The following is a 19272-nucleotide window of genomic DNA, read 5'->3' as shown; positions in this document are numbered from 1 at the left end:
GACATTTATAGAATACATGCCAACAAGAGTAGAATAAAAATCTGTAAGTGCTAATTGAACATTCATCAAAACAGATGACATGCAGAGACATAAATAAATCAAAAAAGATTTACATTAGAGTATTTTCTCTGACCACAAAGGAAAAATGTGGAAAATCTCCAAATATTTAGAAATTAAACATCAACTTAAATAACCAAAGGGTCAAAGAACAACTCACAAGGAAAATTTGAAATTATTTTGAATTAAATGACAATGAAAAGTTTATCAAAAATTGCGGCAGTACCCACACTTTTAATACATACATACATCCAACAGGAACTGTCCAAAATAATCTAGAAACCACACACCATAGACATATTCATTAGAAACTGATTCATAACACATTCATTGATTCATAAGGAATCAATAAAGAAGTCATGCTGACCTCAAGAATACTTAAAGAAAAAAGGAGGACAAACTAAAAATTAAACTGTCATTTCCGCACCTGGTTTTCCAGTCTTGTTTTTAAGATAATCTAAGAGCTAACAGTGGTTGAGGGCTTACTGTGTGCCAGAGACTATACCCTTTACAGGTATTAACTCATATTAACTCATCCTCACAACATCAAATGGGGGGGGTGCTATTATTTATCCCAGAAATTAAGGCTTAGAAGAGGCAGAGCCTCTTGCTAGTAGCAGCAGGATTTGAATCCAGGTAGTCAGGATCTTAATCACTATACTCTATTGTCTCTCTAATGCAACCCACAAGGAACCAGCGCCTGGGAATCCAGGGGAGACCAGCAGAAGGATCACAGAAGCCCATAGGGGTTAATATTACACCTGGAGGAAGGGTTCATGTAGGTAAGGGATACCAAAGTAGAGTCCTGAAAGATGAATAGGAGTTTGTCAGGTGGTCAAGGAACAGAACAATATTCAAGCAGAGGACAGGGCAAGGGTAAGAGTAAGGACCTGTGACATTACTGAATTATTCAGCATGTGGGGTGAAATGGCAGAAGATGCCTGAGAGACGGGAAATCCAGAGGTGATGCTGATAGGATTCAAAAATAATTTGAGATTCAGAGATGATTTGGTGTAGGAAAGGGAGGGGCTGAGAAGGATTCCGAGGGTCCTAACCCAAAAGGTGTAACATTATCCGATTTGTTTGATAGTTTATCATTCATTTATTCCCTCACACTCTGCCTCATTTGGAAAGGGAGGCAAGACAGTACCTAAGATCCTTAAAGAAAATCAACCTGACAACCCATGGATTCAAATAGAAGCAACACATCCAAAAGAAAACAATCACAGATGTGTCCATGTTTCTCACATTGTTTATGCTGAAAAAGATTCAGAATGGGGAGACATGGCATAGGAATTGGTCAAACAGATCATGATACAACTGTATAGTGAAATGCTTAAAATATGTTTAATTAAAAAGTTAAATAATGTGGGAAATGCCCACAGTTTACTGTTAACTGGAAAAAAGTCCAAATGTTGCTACACACTATGATTGCAATTATATTACTGTGCACAAAAAAAGCCATAGAAGGAGATATACGAAAATATTCTCAGCTGTTTGGCTTCTGGTATTATGGGTAAGTTTAGGTTTTACCTTTATATTTCTACTCTATTATCAAAGTTTTCTGTAATATAGAATATGCTTTTACAAAGATGAAAAAAAAATTTTAAAGAATAAAAAAATTTGTGAGATGCAGCTAAAACAGCACTCTAAATGTTCTATATTACAAAAAGAACTGAGATTTGATATTCATCTCAATTTAAGAAATTAAAAAAAGCAAATTAAATTCAGTAAATAGAAGGAAATAAGAACTAAAATCAATATAATAGAAAACAGACATGCAATAGAGAAAAAGTGGTGGTACAAAAGTCTGTGTCTTAGAATCTATCAATGAAAGTGATATACCTTAGGTAAAAATAAGACAAAGACACAAATTACTAATTATAAAGAATGAAAAAGGTAACATGAATACAGATCTTACAGATATTTTTAAATTATGATTTATCGATAAGATTAAGCTGATAAATTCCAATTACAATAGAAAAATTCCTTGAAAGCACAAATTACCAAAAATAACTCAAGAAGAAACAGAAAATCTACCACAGTTCTTTACCTATGAAAGAAATTTGATTTGCTATCAAAACCTTCCCACAAAGAAAACTCCAGGCCCAGGTGGCCTTTCTGGTGAATTTCATTAAACATTTAAAGAAGAAAGAATACCAAAACCTACACAAACTCTTTTAAAATATGGAAGTGGGAACACATTTTTTCAACTCATTTACTGAAGCTAACATTACCCAATACTAAAACAAGACAAAAACAATACAACAACAACAAACTCTAAATGCACATCCTTCATGGACACAGATGGGGAAATCCTTAATAAAGTATTAGCAAATCAAATCAATAATCTATGAAAAGGATAGCAAGTCATGACCAAGCTGGGTCTTCCCTGTAAAGCAAGCAAGAATGGTTTAACTGAAAATGAGTCTATATAATTCATCATATTAACAAAACAAAGGAGAAAACACATATTATCTCAGTAGATGCCTCAAAAGCACTGACAAAATTCAAAACCCATTCACAAAAACATGTCTAACAAACTCGGAATTGAAGGAAACTTCCTCAATCTCATAAAGGGCAACTAAAAAATATCAGCAACTAACATTATACTTGATAAGTGAAAGACTGAATGCTTTGCCCTAATAGAGAATAGTCAACAACGTTCTGCATCACTACTATGCAACATTCTACTAGAGGCCCCACCCAGTTGAAATAAGGCAAGAAAAAGAAACAAAAAGCATCCAAAACAGAAAAGTAAAATTGTCTTTAGTCACAGACAATATGATCATGTACATAATATATATTTTTTAAAAAGCTAATTTTTTACAAAAGTACTAGAGGTCATTCAAAGAGAAAAGGATAGTTTTTTGTTTGTTTTTTTGTGTTTTTTTTTTTCCCAACAAATGGTCCTGAAGCAACTGGACAAAAACATGGGGGAAAAAAATGAACTTCATCACTTTTATCAGACCATAAAATTAAATCAAAATGGACCACAGACCTAAATGTAAAAGCTAAATCTCCAAAACAAGCACAGGGTACATTCTTAAGACTCAAAAAGTACACATTATAAAAGAAAATTTAAAAATTCTGCTGTACAAAAAGTACCATTAACAGAATGAAAAAACAAACCGCTAGCTGGAAAAAATATTTTACATATATCTGACAAAGGACTTGTAGCCAGAATATATAAGGAAACCTATAACAATAATACAAACAACTAAATTTAAAAATGAGCAACATATTTGAACACAAAAGAAAATAAATGTCATCAAGGAAATGAAAATAAAAAACACAAAGATACTACATCAAACCCACTAGAATGCCTAAAATTAAGAAGTCTGACAAAGCAAAAGATGATGGATGATAGATAGGGAGTGAGGGAGGGAAGGAAAGAAAGAAATGGTGTGACAGGATGTTAAAGTTGGTAGATCAGGGTATTGGGGGAGGGGGATCAAGGCACGCTGGACTTCTGTGTATGGGGTTTGTATTATTTTTGCTACTGTTCCTGTAAGTTTGAATTTATTTCAAAATAAAATTTAAAAAAAATAATTAAAAAAAAATTGGAGCCCTCATACACTGGTGGTGGAAATGTAAATTGGTACAACTGCACTTTGGCAGTTTGTTATAAAATTAAACATAGACTTGCCACTTGACCTGGCAATTCCACTCCTAGGTAAAAAGAAATACACCAATGTTCAGAGCAGCTTTATTTCTAATTCTTCAGACTAGAAACAATCCAAACGTCCATCAACAGGTGAATGGATTAAAAAAAAAAAAAAAAATGTGGTACATCCATATAACAGAACGGTACTCACAATAACAAAGAACTAATAAAGCCAACAGCATGAAGAATCTTTAAAAAAAAAAAAAAAAAAAAAAAAGCCACCCACAAAATAAAAGACTATATGTATTACTTTCTATTGCAACTCTAACAAATCATCACAAATTTAATAGCTTATAACAGCACATATAATATCTTACAGTTCAGTGGGTTAGAAGCCCGACGCTGAGCTAACGTTCTCACTAGGGTTGATTTTTAATCAAGGTGTCAGCACGACTGCAATCCTCTCTGGAGGCTCTGGGCAGATCCACATCCTTGCCTTATCCGGCTTCTGGAGGACACCAACACTCCCAGGTTTACAGCCCCCTTTTTCCAACTTCAAAGCCAGCAAAGTTGTAGTTCTCTTGACCATTCTTCATTCAGTAGTCACATCTCCCTCTGACTACACCTGGAAAAGGCTCTGTTTTTAGGACTGGGGTGATTAGATTGAACCCACCCAGATAATCCAGAATAATCTCCCCCATCTCAAATCCTTTAATTTAATCACATTTGAAAAATCTCTTCTCATATTAGGTAATGTATTTACAGGCTCCAAGGATCTGGGGGCCATTATTCTACCTACCACAAAATGGAATTTATATTAAAAAAACCTGCAGTGTTAGAAAGCATATCAGTGGTGCCTGGGGTTAAAAATGGAGGGAAGGACCCCTACGTGGGATCAGACACCCAGGGGAGTGAATCTCCCTGGCAACGTGGAATATGACTCCCGGGGAGGAATGTAGACCCGGCATCGTGGGACGGAGAACATCTTCTTGACCAAAAGGGGGATGTGAAAGGAAATGAAATAAGCTTCAGTGGCAGAGAGATTCCAAAAGGAGCCAAGAGGTCACTCTGGTGGGCACTCTTACGCACACTTTAGACAACCCTTTTTAGGTTCTAAAGAATTGGGGTAGCTGGTGGTGGATACCTGAAACTATCAAACTCCAACCCAGAACCCATGAATCTCGAAGACAGATGTATAAAAATGTAGCTTATGAGGGGTGACAATGGGATTGGGAAAGCCATAAGGACCACACTCTACTTTGTCTAGTTTATGGATGGATGAGTAGAAAAATAGGGGAAGGAAACAAACAGACAAAGGTACCCAGTGTTCTTTTTTACTTCAATTGCTCTTTTTCACTCTAATTATTATTCTTGTTATTTTTGTGTATGTGCTAATGAAGGTGTCAGGGATTGATTTAGGTGATGAATGTACAACTATGTAATGGTACTGTAAACAATCGAAAGTATGATTTGTTTTGTATGACTGCGTGGTATGTGAATATATCTCAATAAAATGATGATAAAAAAAAATGGAGGGAAGGAATGCAACTGGGAACAAGGAAAATTTTTCCAATGACTGACATATTTACCTTGAATTGGAGTTATACAATTTAAAACACAAAACTCAGTGAAATGTACACTTAAAACAGGTGTGTTTTACTGTATGCAACACATACTTCAATAAAGTTTATTATATAAGTCATAAACACTATCTTCAGTAAACACATTTTGTTTTAAGTTTTCCCTCAAAGGTTTTAATACGTTTACTCATAACCTTTGTTCTCCAACTTATTTTTCTCATATATCTTAACTTCCCACCACGGCAGTTCTCAGTAAAACAATCTATAATTACTAGGGAGTAAAAGACATTTAGCACTAGAGAACAAAACATGTTTTATAACATTATTTTTAAAGGAAAACCTGTTGCAAGTCCCAATTTAAACATGAGAATTTTGAACAAGGCCACAATTCTAGGAGTGGAGCCATTCATCCTTCGGTACATTCTTAAATTCCACATTCTATATTTGGGATTGAAAATACTGTGAGTTGCTATGGAGTCCATTATAGGAGAAAGTTCAGAAGTGGTTACTAAGAGCGACTAAGAAACCTACTGATCTATGTGTGGATGTGATTAAAGATCTATGGCTCCTTAAGTACCCTGATTGAAAACCACTAGCTTAAAGAAAATTAGACAATCACTAAAATCTTAAGGTTATATAAGCCCAGAAAATTAGCCTAACTTCCCTGAAGCAATACTAAATAAATCATTTCTTTTCCACACAATTCAATATAAATCAAGAATAGGAACATCCATTGTACCTGCCATATTTAACCTACTGAGTCCAATGAAAGGACATATTCTTTCCCCACCTCTGAAATAAAGTTAGGAAAATACAATACGATCCCTGAAATCATTAGCATTCAAAAAGCTTCAGCGTAGATATATCACATCAGAGGTTTGGATCCATCTGTTCTAAAATGTAAAAAGAGGAAGACTTTTTTTTAATTCCTCTAGTGACAAAGTTGTTTTTTACTTTATGTGGTATTCAGTTGGATTTTCACAACGGACAAAAAGGAGAAATTAGTTACCATCATGGGTTTAAAATGCTAGGCCTGATTCCTACTGCTGAGAAAAGTAAATAGCTCACTTCCGAAACAGAATGAACAAGCTTCTTGAAATTATATCAATTCTCTAATGCTAAAAAGATTCCCTTGAAACTGGTAAGTAAATTACCACTTATAACAAGATTTGGAGTATACACTTTATGAAAATAAGGACCCTCTATTTTTATAAAAAGCAGTATATATAATTTACACACATACATATGAATGAGAAGTCTGATCAAAATAACTACTTGAAAACACAGTCATAAAATTCTCATCACATTTTCAGGAACATGAGTTGTTATATCCATTCTCTCCCCTTTCTTAAAATAAGCATTTATAGCACCTCTTCCAAATACTAAAGATAAGTCACTCCTTGACCTCATGGAGTTACATACAATCTAGTGGGAAAAGAAAAATCAAAATCACCCAAGTAAATGTATAATTATAATCAGCTGGAAGAAGCATGAGCTCCTCTGAGATCAAGTCCTCTCTAAGCAAGTAACATTACAGCTGCTAGCTAAAGGATGCACAGGGCTAAGGCAAAGACTAATGACGGCCATCCATGTTCTTAAGACAAGCTATAATGGCCCCTGAGTTTCAAAGACACTAGTTATATACCCTCACACAGACTCCACATTTTGTTTCAGTAAAATTTAACATACTTCTATTTAAAAAAAAAAAAAAAAAAAAGGCTTTGATAAATGGGTCTTGGCCATTGACACCACCACATTAACGAAACAGAGCTCAGAGTTTACATTTAATTTAACTTAACAATATTAAGTAGTGGGTATAAAGTAGTGAATAAGAGCTCAGCTAGAGGGCCAGATTTACATGACCCTGAATAAATTACATAATCTGAGAAAAAGGGGAAAAAATGGGGAGGAAGGAAACAAAAGTAAGAGAAGGTTTCTCTCTAGGAACTTGGGCAAATAAGATAAAATTAACGAGCCGCTAGAAGCCTTGTTTTGCTGCTCTGTGGACCACATTAGCAGAGGTATCTAGTTACAGAAAGAAGACTCAGAAGTCCAGAAGAGTCTCCAACCAAAGTTCTTACTTCCCATTTTGTTCCTAATTCCAAGATACAGAACTGCACCACATTTCATGAGCTACCTTCCAATAAACTGTTTCTCCATCAAGCACTAGATGATTGGGTTTTGTCATTTGAAGCCCAGAGTCCTGTATCATAAAACATGTCTAAAGACCTAAAGCATTCTATAAACTTAAAACAAATTTTAAGCATATATATATCTATATTAAATACTAACAAGTCAAGCCAGTAAAACAGCAATTTTATATACATACATGTATACAGACATGCCTATTTTTTTTTATTTGGTAAATGTTTAATAACATAATTTTCCATTTCTGTCCTAATGTTTTGTTGTTTTTATGATTTTTTGCCTATCATTACCTCATATAATCTGAGCCAGCTATTGCCTTCTCTACTTTTCATTTGCTTTTAACTAGTCTACATGCCCTTTGAGTTCTTTTTCCCAAAACCCATACTGAACAAAGTAGACTTTTATCAGCAGTACGCAAACAGATTAGTTCCTGCACCTACCGCCTGTTTTTATGTAACTTACGAGCATTAGGTTAATTCCATTTCAATTAATAAAATACAAGCAAAAGGCTTTGAACTCAGCAGTAAGCATGCACAGTCCTATAAAAAGGTAATTATCATAAAATCACCCTCAGTGCCAGACTGATTCCCCCAAGCAGCACTGGTCAAGGCTGCACGTGTTTAGAAAACAGTAAATACTTCAGTTACATACATGGCAGGGCTTTTTTTTTTTTTTGACCCTTCTCTAAACTATGGAAAATTTTACATATACCACAGATATTCATACACACAGACAAACTTCAACTGTTGAACAGTTATTGAAATATTCTGATTCTTAACTTGGATAGCACAACAAACAAAAAAATGTATTTGTTTGATTTCATACTGTAGTCATTAACTGTAAGACACACATTCTTTTAACTTGTCTGAAATTGGAATTTGTCTTACATGTTGTGTTGGCCATGTAGCATCGTACCTGTCTGTCATTGCTTGTTAAGTACACAACCAGCATCAACATTTGCAAATGGGGTCAGCAGCTTGAGAGAAAAACCCTGAAACCAAAGTGGACCACTCTCTGAAACTCTCTACATATCAAATTGTTAAGACGAAGGGGTACCAGAGGTGGAGATTTGAAAATGTTTACCAAGATTCCTGAAGCTGAAGTAAAATAAAACGCTAGCTTTATATAACTGCAAAGCCAGCTTAAGAGCACAGCACCAGTGGCTATGCCTTTTAGCTCTTTTAATGTTATTTTCATTCTTTTCCGCTCTTTAGTTGTTCTAAAGAATTATTTTAATAAGTGCTTTACATCTTTTTATAAATGCTTCACACAAACACTCAATGGTACAAAGGACAATGCTAAATGGAGAAACAACACACTGATAAGTCAAAAAGTGATTCAGTCCTACTCCACATATGAAAAAGTTTGAATAGGTAATTTCATTTATACTTTCCCTTCTCATTTATTACCAAGAGGAGTATATAATAGAAAACCACACCTAAAAGTACAAAATAAAAATTCTAAGTGAGAAGAAAACCATCAGTTTAACGCATTTTTTTCCTATTTTGGGGGGTTACATAAAAAACAAAGCCTCTTGAGCTCTTTGTTGGTCAAGCCTGGTTGGTCTATGGAACTTCGGGTATCTGTGTGATACCTGAAGTTCAGAGCTCGAGTTCAGCAGCTATGAATGTCAGTATTACCTCACACAGCAACGGTTAGACAGCTGAAAAAGAGTTCTGACTTCAATGAGTGATATGAAAGAAATGCATCTAATTAGGACTAAGGCAAATTAGACTAAAGGATAAAGGACGATACTGACAGTGTTTTAAAACTTTAACTTCTATGTGAGGCCAAAGGAAGAGGCGTTTATTTGGTGCAAAATTTCTATTTTCTGTAGCACACTATCTAATTTAACTTGTATGGTCAGTTTATTCGAACACCATAATTACATGGAACTTTGAATAGAGAGTGAGATCTGGCTGGTTTGTACAGGTTAGTGTGAAGCCCTGATACATCCCAAAGTTATTTGGGCAGAGATTAAAAATGTACTCACACAGCCCCTCTGAGAGACAGGAGAAAAATGTGGAAATGCTAAACTTCCCCACCTGAGGAATTAATGATATTTTCACAAGCATTGAGGCCTACCAATTTAGAAGGCCAATACCTCAATCTTGGGGTTTGCCCTTTTGGAACTCGCTACTGCAAAAGAGAGCCCAAGCCTACTTATACAATGTGCCTAAGAGTCACCCCAGAGAACTTCTTTTGTTGCTCAGATGTGGCCTCTCTCTCTAAGCCAACTCTGCAGGTAAACTCACTGTCCTCCCCTCTCCGTGGGACATGACTCCCACGGATATTTTGTAAATCTCCCTGGCAACATGGGACATGACTCCCAGGGATGAGCCTGAACCCAGCATCATGGGATTGAGAAAGCCTTCTGGGCCAAAAGAGGTAAGAGAAATGAAACAAAATAAAGTTTAAGTGGCTGACAGATTTCAAATGGAGTCAAGAAGTCATTCTGGAGGTTATTCTTGTTTGTTATACAGATACAACTTTGTAGTTTTTAGTGCATTGGAATAGCCAGAATGTCTGAAACTGTTGAACTGGAATCTAGTAGAGCCTTGATTCTTGAAGACGACTGTACAACTATATAGCTTAAACTGTGTGACTGTGTGATTGTGAAAACCTTGTGGCTCACACTCCCTTTATCCAGTATATGGACAGACGAGTAGAAAAATAGGAACAAAAATTAAATGAAAAATAGAGTGGGATGGGAGGGATGGAATGTTTTTGGTGTTCTTTTTTTATTTGTACTTTTATTCTTATTTTTAGTTTTGTTTTTTTTTTTGAGTAATAAAAATATTCAAAAATTGACTGTAGTGATGAATGCACAATTATGTGATGGTACTGTGAACAACTGATTGTACACTGTAAATGACTTTAGGGTATGTGAATATATCTCAATAAAACTGAATTTTTAAAAAAGAAATCTAATATTTGATGGCACACTAGACTCATTAAAATATGGTAATCTCAGAATGAAAAAGGCCTTTAAAAGTATACCACAGAATTCAGAGGAAATTTGGAAAGAATGACAAATATGACAAAACTTTTTTTAATAAAAACATGTGTACTGTAATTTTTACCAAGCAATTAAGTAAAAGACATATTATACACTGGTAAAATCACATTTGCAAACTTCTATCACAATGGCTAAATTTCTCTGATCTATAAAAAAACTCCTACAAATCATCCCAAGGCCAATCACCCAATTAAACCATAAGTACATGAAAAGATGTCCAACACTGCTTGTCACCAAGGAACTTCAAATTGTAACCACAATGAAATACCACTACACTCCAATCCTAATGGCTAAAATTAAAAGGACTGGCAAAGATTAAGTGTAAGCAGATAGGTGGAGTGACTAGAACTCTTCTCCCACTGTTAGTAAAAGTGTACACTGGTACAACTGCTTTGGAAAACATCTGGCAGTATCTACTAAATTAAACAGATACATACATATGCTCTTTAAGACTTGTCACTTCCACTCCTAATACAAAAATGTAAGTACTTATATCAACCAAAAAGATATAACAGATGAGAATGTTCACAATCGTTTTATTCAAAATGGCCCAAAGTTTAAAACTCCAAATGGCTGTCGATCAACAGAAAAATAGTTACATTCATATATGCAGAAATGAGAAAGAATAAAATATGCTTGGCACAACACAGATGATAATTCACAGATCTACAAAATTAATCTATAGGAGGGAGCATGAGAGTCTGCGGGATGGCAGGAAATGTTCTATTACCTTGAGCTCGGTTTTGGTTACGTGGGTGTACAATATGAAAAAACAAAAACTAGTTCTGTTATCATAAACTAGTTTTTCACTGACAAAACTAGTTTATGGTAACAGAAATGACTGCCTGTAGAAACTGAATGAAAAGGGACCCAAGGGAACTTTCTAGTTGATAGAAGTTTTCTAAATCTTGACTGGGATATTGGTGAAATGATCACAGAAAGCTGTCAAGTCATTAAAACTGTAAACATAAAATCTGTTTTATTGGAAGTAAATTATACCTCAACTAAAACAAGTTCACTTAGCTATACATTTGAGATTTGTGTACCTTTACTTTTGTAAGTTATGCCACAACAAAAAATGGCAGAAGTCAAAAATGCACTAAAAATGAATTGACTCAAATATAAAAAAGATGCTCAACCTCACTCAAAATAAATTAAAAGGACACTAAAATAATTTTTACTATCAAATTAGTGAAGAGCAAAATACTTGGTAACACTGTTGGCAAGAGTGTAGGTAAGGAGTCTCATTCACACTGTGAGCAGGAATGTAAACTGGAGCAGTCTCTGAGGAAGCGGCTACCCTAACTACAAATGCATAAATACACTTTGACCCAGTAATTCTAATTCTATAATTTAACATACAGATACCTTCTCATGCACAGGAAATGATACATATACCAATCTGCAACACTGTCTGTAATAGCAATAGATTGATGCAACCTAAACATCCATTAAGTGGGGGACCAGTTAAATAAATTACAATATTAATACCCATACAATAAAATACTTTGCAGCCATTAAAAAAAAAAAAGGAAAGCTCTTTACTGTTGCTGTGAGAAGATCTAAAATACATTAGTGAAAAAAAGCAAGATTCAGCAAAGTGACTAGTACCCTAGTACCCTACCATCTGTATGTAAAACAATGCCGTAGCGAGAAGTCTAAAATACATACTTATTTGCCTTTATGTATATACAGTATTTCTCTGGAAGGATAAAGAGGAAACTGATAACCTTGGTGGGCACTCCTCACCCCAAATTCACTCCCACAAGGCCTACAGACAGCCCACAAGACTACTGTACTATATGTTCATCAATACACTTTAAAATAACATTTCCAAAATCCTTCTTCAAGAGCTGAGTAAAATTCATCATCGTGGCTTGGTCATTTATGGCTCTCTGACTTAACATTTTAAATTTTCTCTTATGTTTAGAACTACTATTCTGCAAAGTCCCCCAATATGGCCCCCAAATTGTTAAATCCCGGATGGCTTCCTTTGACACATCACTCCTATTTTCAGGTTATTTTAGTTTTCACCTACCCTAAACTAAAGTTAACTCCATGTTTGACATAACTGGGGTACAGGTACATAAAATGAACAATAGTGGCCCTAAATTTTAAATAGTCAACAGCACTGTTAAGTAAAACATTTTTACTCTAAAGTTCTACTTTGAGACATGTTTTCGAGTTTTCTGGGAATTTTCTTTTTAAAATTTTTTACAATGGCAAAAAACAAAAGCATAACAATAGTGTTATAATTTTACTTAACTCAATGCCTTTTTTCCGGTATCTAAAAATTTATTTTGGGAAACACCACTGCAGGTTTTATAATTACTATTTTAGACTTTTAAATCATAAAACAGAAGATAATCCATAACCTTCAAGGTCTTTACCGTTAAGCTAGATTCTTACATGTGCTGTGATAAATATACATACCCATCAGACAATAGGCATGTATGATATATAACAGAAAGCAGGTTCTGCAACAAGTAAACTTTTTTAATGTTTGAATCCTCTTTTTAAAAATTAGATTTAAAAGTGTTCATCTAACTGCACAAAGTTTTAAGGCATGTATTACCACTTCAAGATAAAAGGAATAAACATGGAAGAAATTAAAGAATTACAAACCACTTTTAAAATGCTACAAATACCACATATTGCACAATCAGTTGTTACTGCTTCCTTTGGTATTCAGGAAAGCAGATATGAATAGTTTATGCTGAAGTTTTCTCCTTCTACACAGTTGCGCACATTTAATGCTAAAATATCAACATATTACCATTAAAATTACGTAAGGACAGATCATAAAAACAGGCCAATCTTTTCTGAATATAATTTACCTATGAAATCTAAAATCTCTCCACTATTTGATTAGCAATTACTTAAAGTATTCATTTTGTTTACATCTTTAGACAATTTGCTTTGCCTAGTAGAAAATCACAGATGGGGGTTGTGGAGGGCAAAGTGTTAGCCTACAAACTGTCTTTGTCTTACCAGTCCAATTATCCTCATAACTAGTCAATCATCTTAAACTAAACAATTAGCTTTTTATCATTCTACCTGCAACCTTAACCTTCTACCAAATTTACCTTCCTTAATTATGTTAGGATTACTTCCATCCCTCAAACTTGACTGTACATTCACACACTTTATATATTTTCTTTTTTAACAAAATGAAAACTCCATTTCAGTTGTTAATGCAGTGATGGTGATTCCGTTTTATTCTTTTCTTGGAAAATAATGTTCCTAAATCAACAAAGAAAAAGTGGGTATTATGTTGTATGAAGACACTAAATTCCATGGATACCAATTGTAGTGGTCTGAAGGTGTATATAACCCAGAAAAAGAAGGTCTTGTATCTAATTTGTTCCTGTGCGTGTAAACCCACTGTTTAAGCAGGACCTTTTGACGAGGTTACTTCACTTAAAGGTGTGACCCACCTCATCTTGAAAAAGAACAAAGTTGTAGAACTCACACTTCCTGACTGGAAACCATATTACAGCTACAGTGGTTAAAACAGCATGGCACTGGCACAGGGATAGATGTATCAACCAATGAAACTGAATTTAGAATTCAGAAATACACCCTCACACCTCTATGGCCAACTGATTTTTGACAAGGCTGCCAAAGTCCACTCAGCTAGCAAAGAATTGTTTCTTTAACAAATGGTACTGGGAAGACGATATCCATATGCAAAAGAATGAAAGAGGACCTCTATCTTATATCATTATAAAAATTAACTCAAAATGGATCAAAGACCTAACTGTAAGGGCCAGGACCATAAAACTCTATGTAGAGAAGCATCTTCAAGATCTTGTGTTAGGTAATGGTTCCTTAGACTTTCCAACGAAAGCACAAAACAAAAGAAAAAAATAGATAAATGGGACCTTCTCAAAACTAAAAACTTCTGTCAAAGGACTTGGTCAGAAAAGTGAAAAGACAACCTAGTCAATAAGAGAAAATATTTGGAAACCATATACCCAGTAAGGGTCTAATATCCAGAATATCCTACAACTCAAAATCCTACAACTCAAAAATAAAAAAAACAAACAACTGAATTCAAAAACGGGCAAGACTTGAAGAGACATTTCTCCAAAGAAGGTATTCTAATGGCTAAAAAGCACATGAAAAGATGCTCAACATCTCTAGCTATTAGAGAAATGCAAATCAAGACCACGAGATATCATTTCACACCCACTAGAATGGCTACTATAAAAAAAAACAAAATTACAAGTGTTGGTGGGAATGTAAAATGGTGTAGCCACTGTGGAAGACAGTTTGGCAGTTCTTCAGGAAGTTATATACAGAATTACCATATGACCAAACAATCCCACTCCTAGGTATATAGTGAAAAGAATTAAAAGCAGGATCTTGAACAGATATTTGCACATTGATGCTAAAGGCAGAATTATTCACAATTGCCAAAAGACAGAAGTAACCCAAGTGTCCAACAATCAATGAATAGATAAACAAAATGTGGTATATACATACAATGAAATATTATTCAGCTGTAAAAAAGAATGAAATTCGGATACATGCAACAACGTGGATGAACCTTGAAGACATTATGCTGAGTGAAATAAGTCAGGCACAAAAGGAAAAATATTGTAGGATCTCACTGATGAAATAATTAGAATACGCAAACTCACAGAGCTAGAATCTAGAATACAGGTTACTAGGGAATAGACTGCAGTAGATAATGGGGAGCTGATATTTAATTTGTACAGAATTTCTGCTTAGGTTGATTGTGAAGGTTTGGAAATGATGGTAATGTTGGCAGCATATTATTGTGAATATAATTAACACTGTAAAATAATGCATGTGAATGTGGTTGAAAGGGGGTTGAAAGTTTTGGGTCCTGTATGTTACTAAAGTGAAAGAAGATAAAATATGGGAGTGTATAATACAGTGAATCCTGTTGTGAACAATGGTCTGGGGTTAATAGTACAAGTATAACAATGTTCTTTCATGAATTATAACAAAATTATGACACTAATACCAGGTGTTAGTAACAAGGTGGCATATGGGGAAAAAATGCACCTAATGTCAACTATAGATTATAGTTAACAGTACTTTTTTAATATTCTTTCATAAATTGTAACAAAGGTACCACACTAATGTAAAGTGTCAACAATAGGGAGATATATGGGAATATCGTATTTTTTACATGACTTTTTTCTAAGCCTACAACTTCCTTAATTAAAAATAATAACGTAAACATTATGCTAAGTGGAAGAAACTAGACAAAGTACTATATACTGTATGATTTCATTTATATAAAATGCAAATATAAATAAATTTATAGAGACAAAATTAGATTAGCAGTTATGAAGGGCTGGGGAAGGATAAAGAGAGGGAGAGGTGACTGCTAAGGACTGGTTTTCCTTTTTAGAGTAGTGAAAATGTTCTAAAATTGATTGTGGTGATGACTGTACACTTTGGATGGACTTATGGAATGTAAATATATCTCAATAAAACTTCTTTAAAAAAAAGTCAAAACTAAGAAAAGTGTGGTTGTGGCAGATATACTGAATTAGAAGCTATCCAAAACAATTCTACCATATTAAAACATTTTGCAAACTACTACACTGCATATAGTAGGAAACACCAAAGAAGAAATTTTGAGTGAAGCAATAAACATCATGTAAAACCACTATTATAAATTGGAGTTCAATACAGAAATGGCAAAGATTTCCATTAATGGAGTGATGGTACAATTTTTCAGTTGGTAATATACAGGAAAAAAAACCACATATATCCATGTAAAGGTTTCCAAAAGCTAATACTCACCCTTCACTGGTCAAAAATGCCAGCACCGCTAATGGCTCAAAATGAGGCTGACATTGCAAAGAGGCAGTCAACAGAAAAATCAGGAGGTGAGGAGATAAGACAATAACCACTGAGTACATCAACTGTACTTCCTTATATCCCTCTACCTATCCACTCCTTTTTATTCCCTTTATCACAGCCCAGTGGCTCTCAAACTAGGGTCTCTGAACCAGCAGCATCAGCACATCTAGAAACTTGCTAGAATGCAAATCCTCAGGTAGGTACCATCCCACACCTACTACTGAATCAAAAATTCTGGATCTGGGGCTGAGCAATCTAAAAAGCTCTCCAGATGATTCTGATTTACACAAAGGCTTAGAACCATTGTCACAGCCCTTGGTGAAGGCTTTCATTTCTCACGTCCATCACAGCAATCGCCTCCTGAACTCCAGTGTATCCTCCAAATTGCTACTAGGATGACCCGATTACATTACTATCCAGCTCAAACTCCTTCAACTGCTCCCTCAACTTTCCAAAGCCAAGGCCCTCAAGATTCAGACCCTGCCACTATTTCCTCCTATTCCCCTATATCCCCACCACCACCACCCTCAAACACACAGAGCTACACAACTCACATATCTAGCGGTCTGCACACTGCTGTTCCTCTCCTTGGAATATCCACTCTTCCTCTACCCTCCCAACTCAACCCCACATCTAATTAAGATGTAGTCTTCTTTCAAGCTTGCACTATTCACACTCTACCTGGTCCAACACTGGGTTAAGTACCTCCTCTACCAGTGTGCTCCTAAAAGCATCCTGTGCCATTCTTACCTAGCTATTATTTCCTATTGACTTGTACCTTCTATTAGGCTATACACTTTGAGGGAAGGGACTGAATTTTGGTCCCAAAGTATAGCACAGTGCCTAGCACATAATTGGCACTCAATCAAATGCTTAAATAAAAAATATCTGAATTTCTCATATTGAGAACAATAGCTATGTCTTATTTGCCTTCAGATCTTAAAGAAAAAAACAACGCAGAAAGACTTATAAGCCAATGCTGACATCTTATACAATCCATACACAGATATTATTTCCAAAATTAGGATAAAATTTTGTTGTGATTCCATTAAAAGGAACCCAGGGCTTTTTGGAGAAACGGCTGATCTAGGGCTATTGAAGGGAAGATATAATAAGAGTCCGAAAAATCTTGTTTGAAAAAGTAAGAAAGTGCTTTCAAAAAACAAAGGTTGAGACACATTGAAAGGGCACTGGAGCCAACCTCAAAGAGCTCCCAGTGGCCAAAGCTGGAACAATGTGAGCAGAAAATAAGTAATGATAATATTAAATTATAATTGAAAGACCAAAATAAATATCTGCACGTCCAACTGACATAAATAAATGACTGAATAAATAAATGGGACAAATTATTTACTGTACAGAAAAATTCCCACTGTCTTAGAATGAAGGAACAATAAATAAAAATGAACATTAGAACACTACAGCGATCATTTGCTGCAGACAAGAGCCACTCATTCATGCTAAAATTAGCAGACAAAATTTTAAAGCAAAACAGGCTGCCTGCACATCCTCAAAGTATTCCCCCCAAAATATTTCTTAATAACCATGGTAATTTTAACATAAGTTCACAAAGTCTTTGATACTTTTCCCTCTAAGTGGTAGAGTTTAATTTCCTTCCCCTTGAATGAGGAGCCCAGCAGCCCCTTTTACTCTCTGTCCTGGCACTGTTTTCCCAACTGCCCCTCCAGCCCATCCACTCCCCAACACACACGCAGTGCAAGAAGTACTTGGGAGCAGCCAGAGTTTTATGTGGTCTCTGGCCATGGTGGGCATCTTCTTAAACCAAACTGATCAGTCCTTCCAGAATTTTCCAAATGAAATAGAGAAGAAAGAGGTAGCTCCTACTCCACAGCAGGGAAAAACAGAAGATTAAATCTCAGGCACTGTCAAGTTATGTTTTCTGTCATGTGAAAAAAACATGTCAATCTACCATGAGAGAATGAAACCAACCTACAAAAAAACAGCAGGGGTGTTGAGAGAGATTCCTGGTAGGATTCAAACAGGTCTGGTTCTGGTTCGAAAGCCCATCTTCCCGTTCACAATTCATCTTTGGACTCCATGTGCCCATAAATTCCTCTTTTTTGGCTTAAGAAGTTTGAACTGAGTTTCTATCATGCAAATAGGAGAGTCCTGTCTCATATATCAATTTTAGGAAGTTGACCATGTTTAATCAAGACTTACTACCACAGGTTAAAGGTTAAACTACAGTATCTCCTGAATCCATATTTAACCATAAATGGGGGGTTGTAAGCCTCCCCATCTTACTTGAATGATGAAATATGTATCTCTAACTTAAGAAAAACTGAAGTATTAACTCTTTAATGTCTAACATTTATGATAAACACAGAACACATTTTCGGATTGGTCCAATTATCCATTTACTTTTTACCAGATTGAGTCAAATACCATCTGTAAATACATTTCTTCAAAAGCAGGCAGCACTCACATATATCCATGGGCTTTCAAATATAAATATCAACTTAGTAAAGCCTCTCCTTACCCTACCCTAAATGCTGAACTTTTAGTGAGTTATTTCTAGTATTCCATTGCAAACATGAACCAGTTTAAGGTTATCAGCTGATAAATATTTACTAAGCCACCCACCAGGTCCTATTGTAGGTACTGGCATTAAAGTGACAAATAAAACAGAGCCCATCCCTGTTCCCATGGAGTTTAAATTCTAGAGGAAAGTTTTTTTAAAAAGTCAGTCATCAAGGCTATTTCAGACACGGATACACACTATGAGGAAAATCAGATGATCTTGTGACTGAAAACAGCTGGGGAGGGCAGCTACTTCAGTGTTTCAGGATGCCAGTGTGCCTCTCTGAAGTGGTAGCATTGGAACTGCCATCAGAATGAAATAAAAGAGCCAGCCATCTGACCATCTCATGGCAGAGAATAAGGCAGAGAGCAAAGCAATTTAGGCACCAATACAGGAACAAACCTGTCATGGCTGGGGCTCAGTGAGCAAGAGGAAGGAGGCTGTGAAATGAGAAAAGGTGAGTGGTCAGGGG

General features: G+C 35.3%; 1 protein-coding gene across 18 annotated transcripts in view; it reads right to left on the bottom strand.

Moving 5' to 3' along the window:
• TBL1XR1 (TBL1X receptor 1) overlaps positions 1 to 19272 on the bottom strand; it is a 201728-nt gene that overhangs the window by 163249 nt on the left and 19207 nt on the right. The window contains exon 2 of one of the 18 annotated variants that reach the window (XM_037840324.1): positions 4042 to 4289. The exons of the other annotated variants lie outside the window; for them this stretch is intronic. The gene's annotated coding sequence lies outside the window, so the exon portion shown is untranslated. The remainder of the gene's footprint in view (positions 1 to 4041; positions 4290 to 19272) is intronic. 18 annotated transcript variants of the gene reach the window in all.

The sequence above is a fragment of the Choloepus didactylus genome, chromosome 1, assembly GCF_015220235.1.
Source record: "Choloepus didactylus isolate mChoDid1 chromosome 1, mChoDid1.pri, whole genome shotgun sequence".
Lineage (NCBI taxonomy): Eukaryota > Metazoa > Chordata > Mammalia > Pilosa > Megalonychidae > Choloepus > Choloepus didactylus.
The sequence above is the reverse complement of the archived record's forward strand: the minus strand, read 5'-3'. Positions and strand labels throughout refer to the sequence as shown.